General features: G+C 45.7%; 2 long non-coding RNA genes across 2 annotated transcripts; both read left to right on the plus strand.

The window, feature by feature from the left end:
• Positions 1 to 340: 340 nt before the first annotated feature.
• Positions 341 to 5,954, plus strand: LOC148162292 (uncharacterized). The gene is made up of 6 exons (XR_015766986.1): positions 341 to 504; positions 2,381 to 2,482; positions 2,582 to 2,715; positions 3,964 to 4,034; positions 5,109 to 5,176; positions 5,827 to 5,954. It is a non-coding gene; the product is annotated as an uncharacterized LOC148162292 (long non-coding RNA).
• Positions 5,955 to 8,298: 2,344 nt separating this feature from the next.
• On the plus strand, positions 8,299 to 9,401 carry LOC148162293 (uncharacterized). The gene is made up of 3 exons (XR_015766987.1): positions 8,299 to 8,354; positions 8,812 to 8,836; positions 9,330 to 9,401. It is a non-coding gene; the product is annotated as an uncharacterized LOC148162293 (long non-coding RNA).
• The last annotated feature ends 1,096 nt before the right edge of the window (positions 9,402 to 10,497 follow it).

Genomic DNA, 10,497 nt, shown 5'->3' on the forward strand with positions numbered 1-10,497 from the left:
GAAATCCAGGTCTCCTACTCCTCTTCCATCTTGCTCTGCCTAGCCAGGAAAGACGTTTTTAAACAAGGTTTTTTTAAATAAAAGATTTATAGAATGGCAGATATAAAATGAATATTTAAGTCTTTATGTGGCCCCTTCCGGGGCATCCTTTTTTTTTTTTTTTTTTTTTTTAGTTCATGTAAAATACAGTGCAGTATTGGTTTCTGGAGTAGAATTCAGTGCTTCATCACTTATAAATAGCACTCAGTGGTGATCACAACAAGTGCCCTCTTTTATACCCATCGTCCATCTGCCCAACCCGGACCCACTTCCCTCCATCAACCCACAGTGTGCAGAGCTGTCTGCACTCTGAAAGTTCTATCATAACCAACCCATCGCCATGGTGACTGATGATGCAACCATTTCAACTTCCATTTCAACTGTCACTCTGTGAGCCGAGCCCTTGCAGTTTGGTAACAGGGGTGAAGTTTCCCACGATGGGCAACCTGAATTGCTGTTCTACAGGTATGTTCATATGGATTTTCTGAATTCTCTTCTCTCAAGTTGGCTGCCTCACTTCTAGAGAAATTTGTTTCCTTTTTTTTCTGTTCATGGCCACCTTCCAATTTGTCCACACTGATAGATGAATATTCTAGGTGTTCTGGATTAGTTACTTTTGATTGTTCGATGAAGCTGGCTTCCTTAAATACCTTCTAAATCCAGAAAACTGTACTATTTCTGAATGCCAGTTTCGTACATAGTCCTACCGAGAACGCACACAGGGAACACACCACACTGCTCTCATTGGATCAGGAGAATCTTGATGCCATCCAAGAACACATTATAGGGAAAGGAATTACAAGTCACCTCTTCTTAAGGTGGACGACAAAATCTGGAAGCAACTGTGAGCAGTCTAAATCCAGACATTTTTAGAAGGAGAGAAACTGGAATATCTTTTGGTATTTTCATGGGTTGATGGGGAAGGGTTCATTGGCTGTCTAGATGATGCCTGGGAGAGAACGAGAAGGGACTGTGCGATCGGGTAGGTGGAATGAACATTTAGCAGCTGAGTAATGGGCTGTCTCCCTTCAAAGATAGTCCTGGGGTGGATTTTCAAGGCCGTGTGTATGGAGGGGACTCTCTAAGAGGAGACAGGAGACTGTCCCCTAACCCTAGACTGTTGAGAAAGGACAAAGAGACGTGAGAGTAGAGACTGCAAGTGGGGGAGGTAGGAAGGAGTAGGGAGGAACTCATTCCAGCCAGTGTAGCCTCATTTTAGTTCAGGCCACTCAGACCATTCCTTAGATCAACAGTAAGACATTCAGCATCAGAGACTGACTTCCTTAAAGCAAACATCTCCAGCCTGGATGGCCACTTCCACGATAATTCCCGTGAATTGCTGCTGGGGATTGGTGAGCTGAAGGCAAGCGAATTCCTGGTAGGGTCACAGTGTGACAGGTGGTTTGGAATGGCCTGGATTTTGAATCATCCTGGGAGCCAAGCAAAGCGCCCGTCACAGTGGGTGGTCAACTGCCCTTTGGGAAGAACCTGGGGGACTGAGCTGACATTGCAAAAAAATGGGGGAAAGTGGCCAAACTGCACTTCTCTGATGCTTCACTGAGGCTCAACTGGAAGAACCTCCAGCATATCTCATGACCAGAACCCTAACGCAGAGGTGAATTGGGATTGAAATTGTTCTTGTGGTACAGACACCTCCTGCAGGGCACAGGTGGATTTGAGAAAGTGAGGGCAGCTCTTGGTTCAGGGGTTCAGGACATTTCCTCGGGGGCCCTGGGCCAGTGTCAGGTCCTCAGGATCTCTCTCCCCAGGGAAACAACTACATTCCTGTGCCGGATCCATCACTCACCAGAGACAGTCACTTCATCTCCCTACCTTTTTAGGGCCCTCCACTATAAAATATGGGTTAGCCACCCCATATTTTCCGCTCCAATGCTGCTGGTGCGGGGATAACAAGAGGGGATGATACACTTTCTCTGAGAGCTGTAAAGCTTCATTCCCAGGTGAAGGACAAAGACTGAGCTTCCAACCTCCCATGCAGTGGAGTCATCCGAGTCCCATGTCTGGATTCACCCACTACCAGGTGTCTAGCTCATTCTATAGGAAATCAGAACCTGAATACCTCCAGAGCAATTGTGAAGCATCAGTCCTTTACTATGTGCGAGGCTCTACTTGGAGGAAATCACTTTTAGCATTTACAACAGCACACTGATGAATAGGAGGTATGAATATTTCCACATTTCAGAGCAGGAAACTGAGACACAGAGGGCTCTCGGTAACTCTCTCAGGTATGGGGACCTTCTAAATGGGATGTGAATCCAGGCCATCAGCCATGGTCACTGTGCTTTTGTTGCCTTTCTTTCACGTCCCTGCTACCTCACAGTAGTTGACCACAAAACCTGTCTGTTGGGGGACGTCAGGACACACCGCCCTGCAACATCTTCCTAAGTACAACGTTGAAGGACAAATGTCTGCTAGACAGTTGGTGAGTAGGGGGAGCAGAAGGTTGAACTAGGAGTAAATTATGACTCCTGCCCCGATGGCAAGATGCCAACAACGCTCTCTATTTCTATGCATTTCCCAGGACTCTGTGTGGAAGGAGGGAAGGAAGTTGTGGAGCCCTCCACAACCACTTCGGCGTCTTCCAAAAAAAAAAAAAGAAAAGTGTCCGCTTCTCCCTCCAAAACCAGGTCTTCCATATTGGGGACACCATGGAAGGTACTGTGGAAATTTACTCATTAAGTTGATTTAGAAATAATTCTTTTATTCAGTAGCATAGGCATAACAGAAGAATATAAAAATGCTGAGACAATTTTCTTATTATTTCATATACACATATTTAAATATATTAAGTCCATCACCATTAACTATAGAAGTCAAGATGAATTTCTCCCTGAAACTGGATCCATGTGTCATAGGAAAAAACTGTCTACTAGCTGAATGTATGGACCTTAGCTATTTTTTGAACACAAGTCAATACAGATCTCTCCATGAAACTCTGTTTCTCGATTTTTGGTAACTAGGCAACCATGGTTTGAACCGGTTTAGATTAACATAAAATTGGAATAGATAAGACAGGAAGTTCCCATATCCCACCCCTCCACTTCCCTCCATTAACCACATCTTACATGTGTGTACAATATACCTTACAATTAACGAAACAACCTCAAACTTTTTAAGAACTAGAGTCCACAGTTTACATTAAAATACATTATTTGTGTTTACCGTTCTACACGTTTGGCAAATGCGTAATGTCAAGTATTCCTGTTCCGGTGACAGACAGAAATCTGTGCACCAACGTTCGAGACAGCAGTATTGCCAGTAGCCATAGACACACACAACCCACAAATCCATCCTGTGAGGGAATGGAATACGTACACATAATGGAATGCTATTCAGCCATATGAAAAAACTAAAGTATTCAATATTCTACGAAATGGATGGGCCTTGAAGAACTAAGATGCTTTTTGAAAGAAGGCACGCACAGAAAGACATGTGTTACACGATCCCACTCTTTGAGGAAACGATAGTAGGGAAATTGGTAAACCCAGAACGTAGAAAGTAGGACGGAGGGGGGAACGGGTGGGGTGCAGCCATTTTTCATGGGTACAGATGTTACTTCGGATGGAAATGCTTTGGATATAGATGGTAGTGCTGACTTCAAAGCCTTACGCATGTAAATAGTGTTGTTGAGTAACACTTATTAATAAAAGCATAAACACTATATAGATTCCATCCCATAAAAAACTAATACTCCGAGGCAATAGAGGACAGATCCCGTCACAGCATAAATGCCGGGATGAAAGCTGACGTGGTCCCGTGACGGGGGAAGAAGTGGGAATGTGCCTGGCTTGGTCACCGATCACATACATTCACTGTGGCCCCGTGTCCACATCAGGGAAAACTCCCTGAGTCATTCCTGTGTAGTGCAACCAATACCCTGACAGCTACTCTGTGTTCTCCTAGATCCTGAGGAGTGCCAGACCGACGACCTTCCCAGGGACAGGACAGAGGAAGGGGCCCCACCTGTCCCTGATGTAAGCTCACCTCTCTTTCTCTGAGCTAGAAACGTCCCTTCCTTGATTTCCTCTTCCATCAGTGCAGGATGAAAATCCGGCACTACACCTTAGAGATGATAAAGCAGTCTCCTTTGTTGGAGGAATGCTGAGTGAAAGTCTGTTATGAACTGACAGTGGACACAAAACGGGTGACGAAGGAGGACAGCCTGTTACAAACTGTATGGGATTAAACACCTTTTCAGCTGAAAATGGTTCGCCTTGGAAAAGAATTTTCTCTCTGTTGACCAGAATGGACTTCAGAGGTCTGCCATGAAGGGCTCAAGCATCACTATATATGTCCTCTTTCACTTGGGTGGGGGGACCCTGGCTCAACCATTGTATCCCATCCAATTACCTGAAGTCCTTGCACCAAACAAAAGAGCTGTGAGAACAGTGTACAGGATGGTGTGATCCTCATAGTGTTTTATTTTCTCCAATCACAGCTGGATGCGGCGAGAAACAAAAACTGTACGTATTTAAGAGTATCACTCTTTGTGGTGAAGTCTAGGGTAAAAAGAAGTTTGCAACCTGATTTGGGGTTCCCCCAGGGAATGAGGGTTGGGGTAGTTTGAGAGCGACTGTCCAGTAAGGCACTGTGATCGCGTTGTACAGGGCCTGGAAGAACTATGGCATATAGAAGGTATGACTTGTGTGCATGTGCGTTGAAGGGCGCACACGCGCATGTGTGTGTCTGTGGGTGTGTGTGTCTATGTGTTATGATTGTTAATGTAGATGTGTGCAATTTCAGGAGGTATTTCTCACACTTCCATCATAATAAGACTGTCACCCTTCTGAAACACTCAAAACACCGTGGCACACTTTACATACTCATTCCCTCCATCACCACAGCTGTACCTAGAGGAGGTTTCCCTTTCCTTTCCTGAGATGGGGATGGTACGGAGATGAATGATCCAAACCCTTGACCTCCTCCATGGAGAGCCAAGCTGGGAACCACAAGCACACACTCGCCTCCTGTCCCCATCCACCCACACTCCCTTACTAGTTCTTGAGCAGCCACACCAGTGTCCTCACAGTGCCTCTGTATCCTCCTAGCTGCTCCCGAGGGCATGATTGAAAGACTCAGTTCGAAGGCAGAGGAAGAAACTGTGACTCTCCCTCAGGTAAAGTCATTTTTTTTAAGTTTGTATTTTTATGAGAGAGAGAGAGAGAGAGAGAGAGAGAGAGAGAGGAGGCAGGGTGAGTAGCAGAGGGAGAGGGAGAAGCTGGCTCCCCGTTGAGCACGGGGATCCATCCCAGTTCCCTGGGATCATGACCTGAGCTGAAGTCACACGCTTAAACAACTGAGACACTCAGGTCCTATGGTAAAGTCATTTTCTGTGTCTGAAATACAACCATTGTTTTATTTCTATTTCCTTGAACAACTGAGCATGTACATTCCAGAGGATATATACAATGTCCTCGGCATTGAGAGTTTCCTGTGAGTTTATACTACTAACTGACCCGTATTTAGAGGGGCATTAAAACAAACCTCACCACCAATTAGTTACACAATGTATGATAGCGGGCATTTTCCAGGAGACAATCTTGTCTGTGGAAAATAACTTTGTATTTGCTGATTAAAATGGACTTGTGAGATCTGACATTCAAAGGTGGAGCCTTTTTTGCAGGTGATTTTATTAGTTTTTTGATCATAAACTCAATGATGTATCCCATCTAGCTTGCTCACATCACCAAGAGAACAAAAGATGTGTGCCAACGGTTCGCACAGGATGATGTGATCCTTACAGTGTTTCCTTTTCTCTAACTGTAGGAGGAGGCAACCGGAAATGGTCCAAGTACATATTCTAAGATCAGTCAATTCTTGAGGACAAATCTAGCTGATGCACAAAGTGGGGCTTTCTCCTCCTCTTTGGTCTGGAGAGCTTCGCTGATTCTGGGCTCCTGCTGGGAATGGAGGCTGGGGTTGAGTGAGAAAAACTGATTGTCCTGTAGAAACCTATGGCCCTGTTCTACAGTCCCTGGAAGCAAGTAGGTCACTTAGGTGGTGTGGCTGGTGTGTATGAGGGTTGGGGGTTGTTTCTGTGAGTCGATGGGATGGGATTGTGCATGTGGGTGTGTGATTGCATGTGTTTCACCGGAAGACATTTCCCACATACACAGATCAATACAAGTGGCAAATTTCCAAAGGTAAACCTCATCCGCACAGTGCACACCACCTAGGACACCATATTCCTCTCCGACCGGAGCTACACCTGGAGGTTTGCTTAGGGCTCCCTTTCCTCAGATGGGAATGGGGCAGAAATGAAGGGCCCAACATCTGTCATAGTTGGGGATAATTCCCATCCATGACCAAAGCAGAGAAGAATCAGGAAGACATTTTGATCTATCAAAAAATCATCATTAGCCTTCAAAAATGCTCACAGCTTAAAAGCACATGCTGAAGGGTAAGTGGCAAATGAGGACTCCCAGTAAAGCTTCATCATTAGGTTGGTGCCTGACCAAACTTGCTGCAAATCTCCTGCATGGCCAGGTGAGAATGTCCGTGCTCTCACCAGGCCTCATGAACTTGCCACTTGCTGGCGGGGGGGGGGGGGATTTCCTGGAAAGAATGGGTCCCACTGACTCTAGGACACACACATTGCACAGAAATGGAAGACTGGAAAGAAACAGCGTGTCGTTCACGGTGGCTATTTTGAAATGCAGGCATGTCAGTAGGTTGAAAGCCTGTATCTTTGATTTTCCTCATGATAAATGATTAGTGAACAAATATAAACCTGGAGGGTAGTTTTGGTAGGATTGAATGCAGTCTTGCAACACGGTGTTCTCTAAATGAATTCCAATCTTCTAGAAGAGATGATATCTGTGTAGGAGCAGCGTAGGTTTATCCTGGCAAAGAATCAGTCTTGAAAATGGCCACAACACAAGCTCACTTTTGCTGAACTTCAAAGGTCAGTAGGGTTCATAGGATTCTGTCAGTAAAACGTAGCATGCATATTAGTGTTTACCCTCTTTCAGATTGACGGTTTCACCCTGATTCAATTCCCTGTAGCTAAAATTCAGAGGCAGTCTTTCTCTTTACTTTCCTGCTCCTCTCCCTGACCATTCTTGATGCAGCGGCAGATCAGTCCATACTCATGAACCACCCTTGCCATACTCTTGTGCACATGTCCACGCCAAGCAAAGCTCCCAAAGCAATTCCTGAGCCACTTCACCAGTGTCCTGACAGTTTCTGTGTGTTTCTACCTAGCTTCCCCGGATGGCCTGATGGATGACCTTTCCTTGGAGAGTGAAGAGGCAAAGGGCCCATTTTTCACCAAGGTGGTAAGATGGCCTTTCTTTGTGTGAGATACAACATTTATATTTTCTCTTTCAGTCGAGGTCAGATGCAAAAATCTCAGCAAGTACAATTTATGTGGTGGGGAGAATGTTTAGTGACAGTCTATTTTCAACTGATACTTGATTCCAAAGACACTGAGGAAAAAAAAGCAGGATCAGTTAGTCTTCAGGCTAGTGAGCTTTTCCGCGGGCAGCAGTATTCCTCCTTGCCAATGATTTGGCACATGCATCCTGTAGGAAGATCTGATGCCTGTGCCCATGACTAAGTTTGCTCTGTTCATGCTTTGGGGTTCGCTGGCATCTGTCACCCTTTCCCACCTGGTTTTTTCCCATCACCAAGATCACACAAGTGCTGTGCAAACAGGACAAGGCATGATTCGATGCTCATAATGTTTTCTTCTCTGAAATCGCAGGTGGCCCTGCTGGAACCTGACAGTGGTAAGTATTCTGGACTCTAGAGCCACGCCCTTGTTTGGAACAAGGTGGAAAATGGTAAAGGTGGGGCTTTATTGCAGGCTCAGTGTTGAGAGCCACCCTAATTCCAGGTCCTGCTGGAATGAGAATAAGAGTCCATGTACCAGAAAGGGATTTTCTGGGTAAAGACCTATGGCCACATGACACTGTCCCCGGAAGCTACTGTCATGCCCTTAGGTGGTGTAGGTTTGTGTGCGGGGCAGTAGCTGTGTCCTTCAGATTGACTATTTCACACTTTTTCTATTCCCTGTAGCTCGAATTCAGAGGCAGCATTCCTATTTACTTTGCTGCGCCTCTCCATGACCTTCTCCATCCACGAAGGCCAACGGCAGCTCAGTCCATACTGATTAACCACCTGTCTCCATTCAGTTGTACATATGTGCACAGCAAGCAAAGCCCCCTGAGCAATTCCTGAGGAGTCCCACCAGTGTCCTGACTGTTTCTGTGTCAATCAACCTAGATTCGCTGGATAGCACATGTGACCTTTCCTTGGACAGCATGGATGGAGAGGGCCCATTTTTCACCAAGGTGGTAACCTTTCTTTGTGTGAGATCCAACATTCTTTTCTTCTCTTTCAATCAAAGTCAGATGCAAAAATCTCAGCGTGTACATCCCACTTGATATATACACTTTACTTGGCGGGGAAAATGTTCAGTGAGAGTCTATTACCCACTGATACCTAATAAGAAAGACATTTAAAAAAACAGGAGCATCAGCTACAGTCTGCAGGGTAGTGAGCTTTTCCACGGGTAGCAGTATTCCTTCTTGCCAATGATTTTGTCAAATGGACCCGGGACGTGCATCCTGTAGGAAGATCTGATGCCTCTATCCATGACTAATTTGCTCTGTTTGCGTTTTGGGGTTTGCTGGCCTCTGTCACCCTTTCCCACCTAGTTTTCTCCCATCACCAAGATAAGAAAAGAGCTGTGCAAACAGGACAAGGCATGATTCGATGCTCATAATGTTTTCTTCTCTGAAATCGTAGGTGGCCCTCCTGAAAAGTAAGACAGGTACGTATTCTGCATTCTAGAGTCACTCACTTGTTTGGAACCAACTGGAAAATGGGAAGGGTGGGGCTTTATGGCAGGCTCAATGTTGAGAGCTACCCTGATTCCAGGACCTGCTGTAATGAGAACAGGTGATATGGAAATAGAAAGGGATTTTCCAGGTAAAGACCTGGGTCCCCATGGCACTGTCCCAAGAAGCTACTGTGCTGCCCTTAGGTGGTGTAGGTTTGTGTGCGGGCCAGTAGGTGTGCCTTTCAGCTCCACTATTTCACTTATTCAATTCCCTGTAGCTCAAATTCAGAGGCAGTGTTTCTTTGCTGCTCTTCTCCTTGACCTATCTTCATCCACCAAGCAAAGGCCAACAGCAGCTCAGTCCATACTGAATCACTGCCCGTCTCCATACACTTGTACGTGTGTGCACAGCAAGAAAAGCTCCGGGAGCTCTTCCTGAGGGGTCCCCCCAGTGTCCTGACAGTTTCTGTGTATATCTACCTAGATTCCCTGGAGACCGTGTTGGAGGACCTACCCGTGGACAGCGTAGAGGGAGAGGCCCCATCAGTCCCCAAGGTGGTAAGCTGGCCTTTCTTTGTGTGAGGTCCAACATTCTTTTTTTCCTCTATCAATCGAAGTCAGATACAAAAAACACAGCGTGTACATCCCACTTGTTATATACACGTTACCCGATGCAGAAAATGTTTAGTGAGAGTCTATTATCGACGGATACCTGATTCCAAAGTCATTTAAAAAACAGCAGGGTTAGTTACAGTCTGCAGGCTAGCAAGCTTTCCATGGGTAGCAGTACTCCTCCTCACCAATGATTTTGTCAAATGGACCCGGGACGTGCATCCCGTAGGAAGATCTGATGCCTGTGTCCATGACTAAGTTTGCTCTGTTCGTGTTTTGGGGTTCACTGGCCTCTGTCATCCTTTCCCGCCTAGTTTTCTCTATCACCAAGATAACAAAAAGCTGTGCAAACAGGACAAGGCATGATTCGATGCTCATAATGTTTTCTTCTCTGAAATCGTAGGCAGCCCTGCTGGAACCTGACAGTGGTAAGTATTCTGTACTCTAGAGTCACTCACTCGTTCAGAACAATCTGGAAAATGGGAAAGGTGGGGCTTTATTGCAGGCTCAAAGTTGAGAGCCACCCTGATTCCAGGTCCTGCTGGAATGAGTATGGGTGGTATGGAAATAGAAAGGGATTTTCCGGGTCAAGACCTGTGGCCACATGGCACTGTCCCCGGAAGCTGCTGTGCTGCCCTTAGGTGGTGTAGGTTTGTGTGCGGGGTAGTAGGGGTGTCTACATGTGAATCCAAGTGCTTTGATTCTCAGGGTGTGTGTGTGTGTGTGCGTGTGTGTGTTAGTTTGGTGAATGGTGCGTTTCCCTAGGTGTATGTTTCCTTAAACACTGCAATTAATGGTGCCCAATTTCTCAGTGAAATTTCCCATCACTGTCACATCATGAATGTATATGCACGTGAAAACACTTCAACATGCACAATTTAAATATGTGTTCCTTACTTGCAAATACACATCAATTCACCTGGAAAACAAATCTCATCACCAACTAGGAAGAGGATAACCACAGATTTCTGTTTGACAATCCCTATTCCTCCAGGTGACTCTCACCTCATGGCAGGCTGCGTGGCATGAATGGTCATGGT

The sequence above is a fragment of the Eumetopias jubatus genome, unplaced genomic scaffold, assembly GCF_037043125.1.
Source record: "Eumetopias jubatus isolate StellerSeaLion01/CBP00866 unplaced genomic scaffold, mEumJub1_p1.0 scaffold_16, whole genome shotgun sequence".
NCBI classification, from domain to species: Eukaryota; Metazoa; Chordata; class Mammalia; order Carnivora; family Otariidae; genus Eumetopias; species Eumetopias jubatus.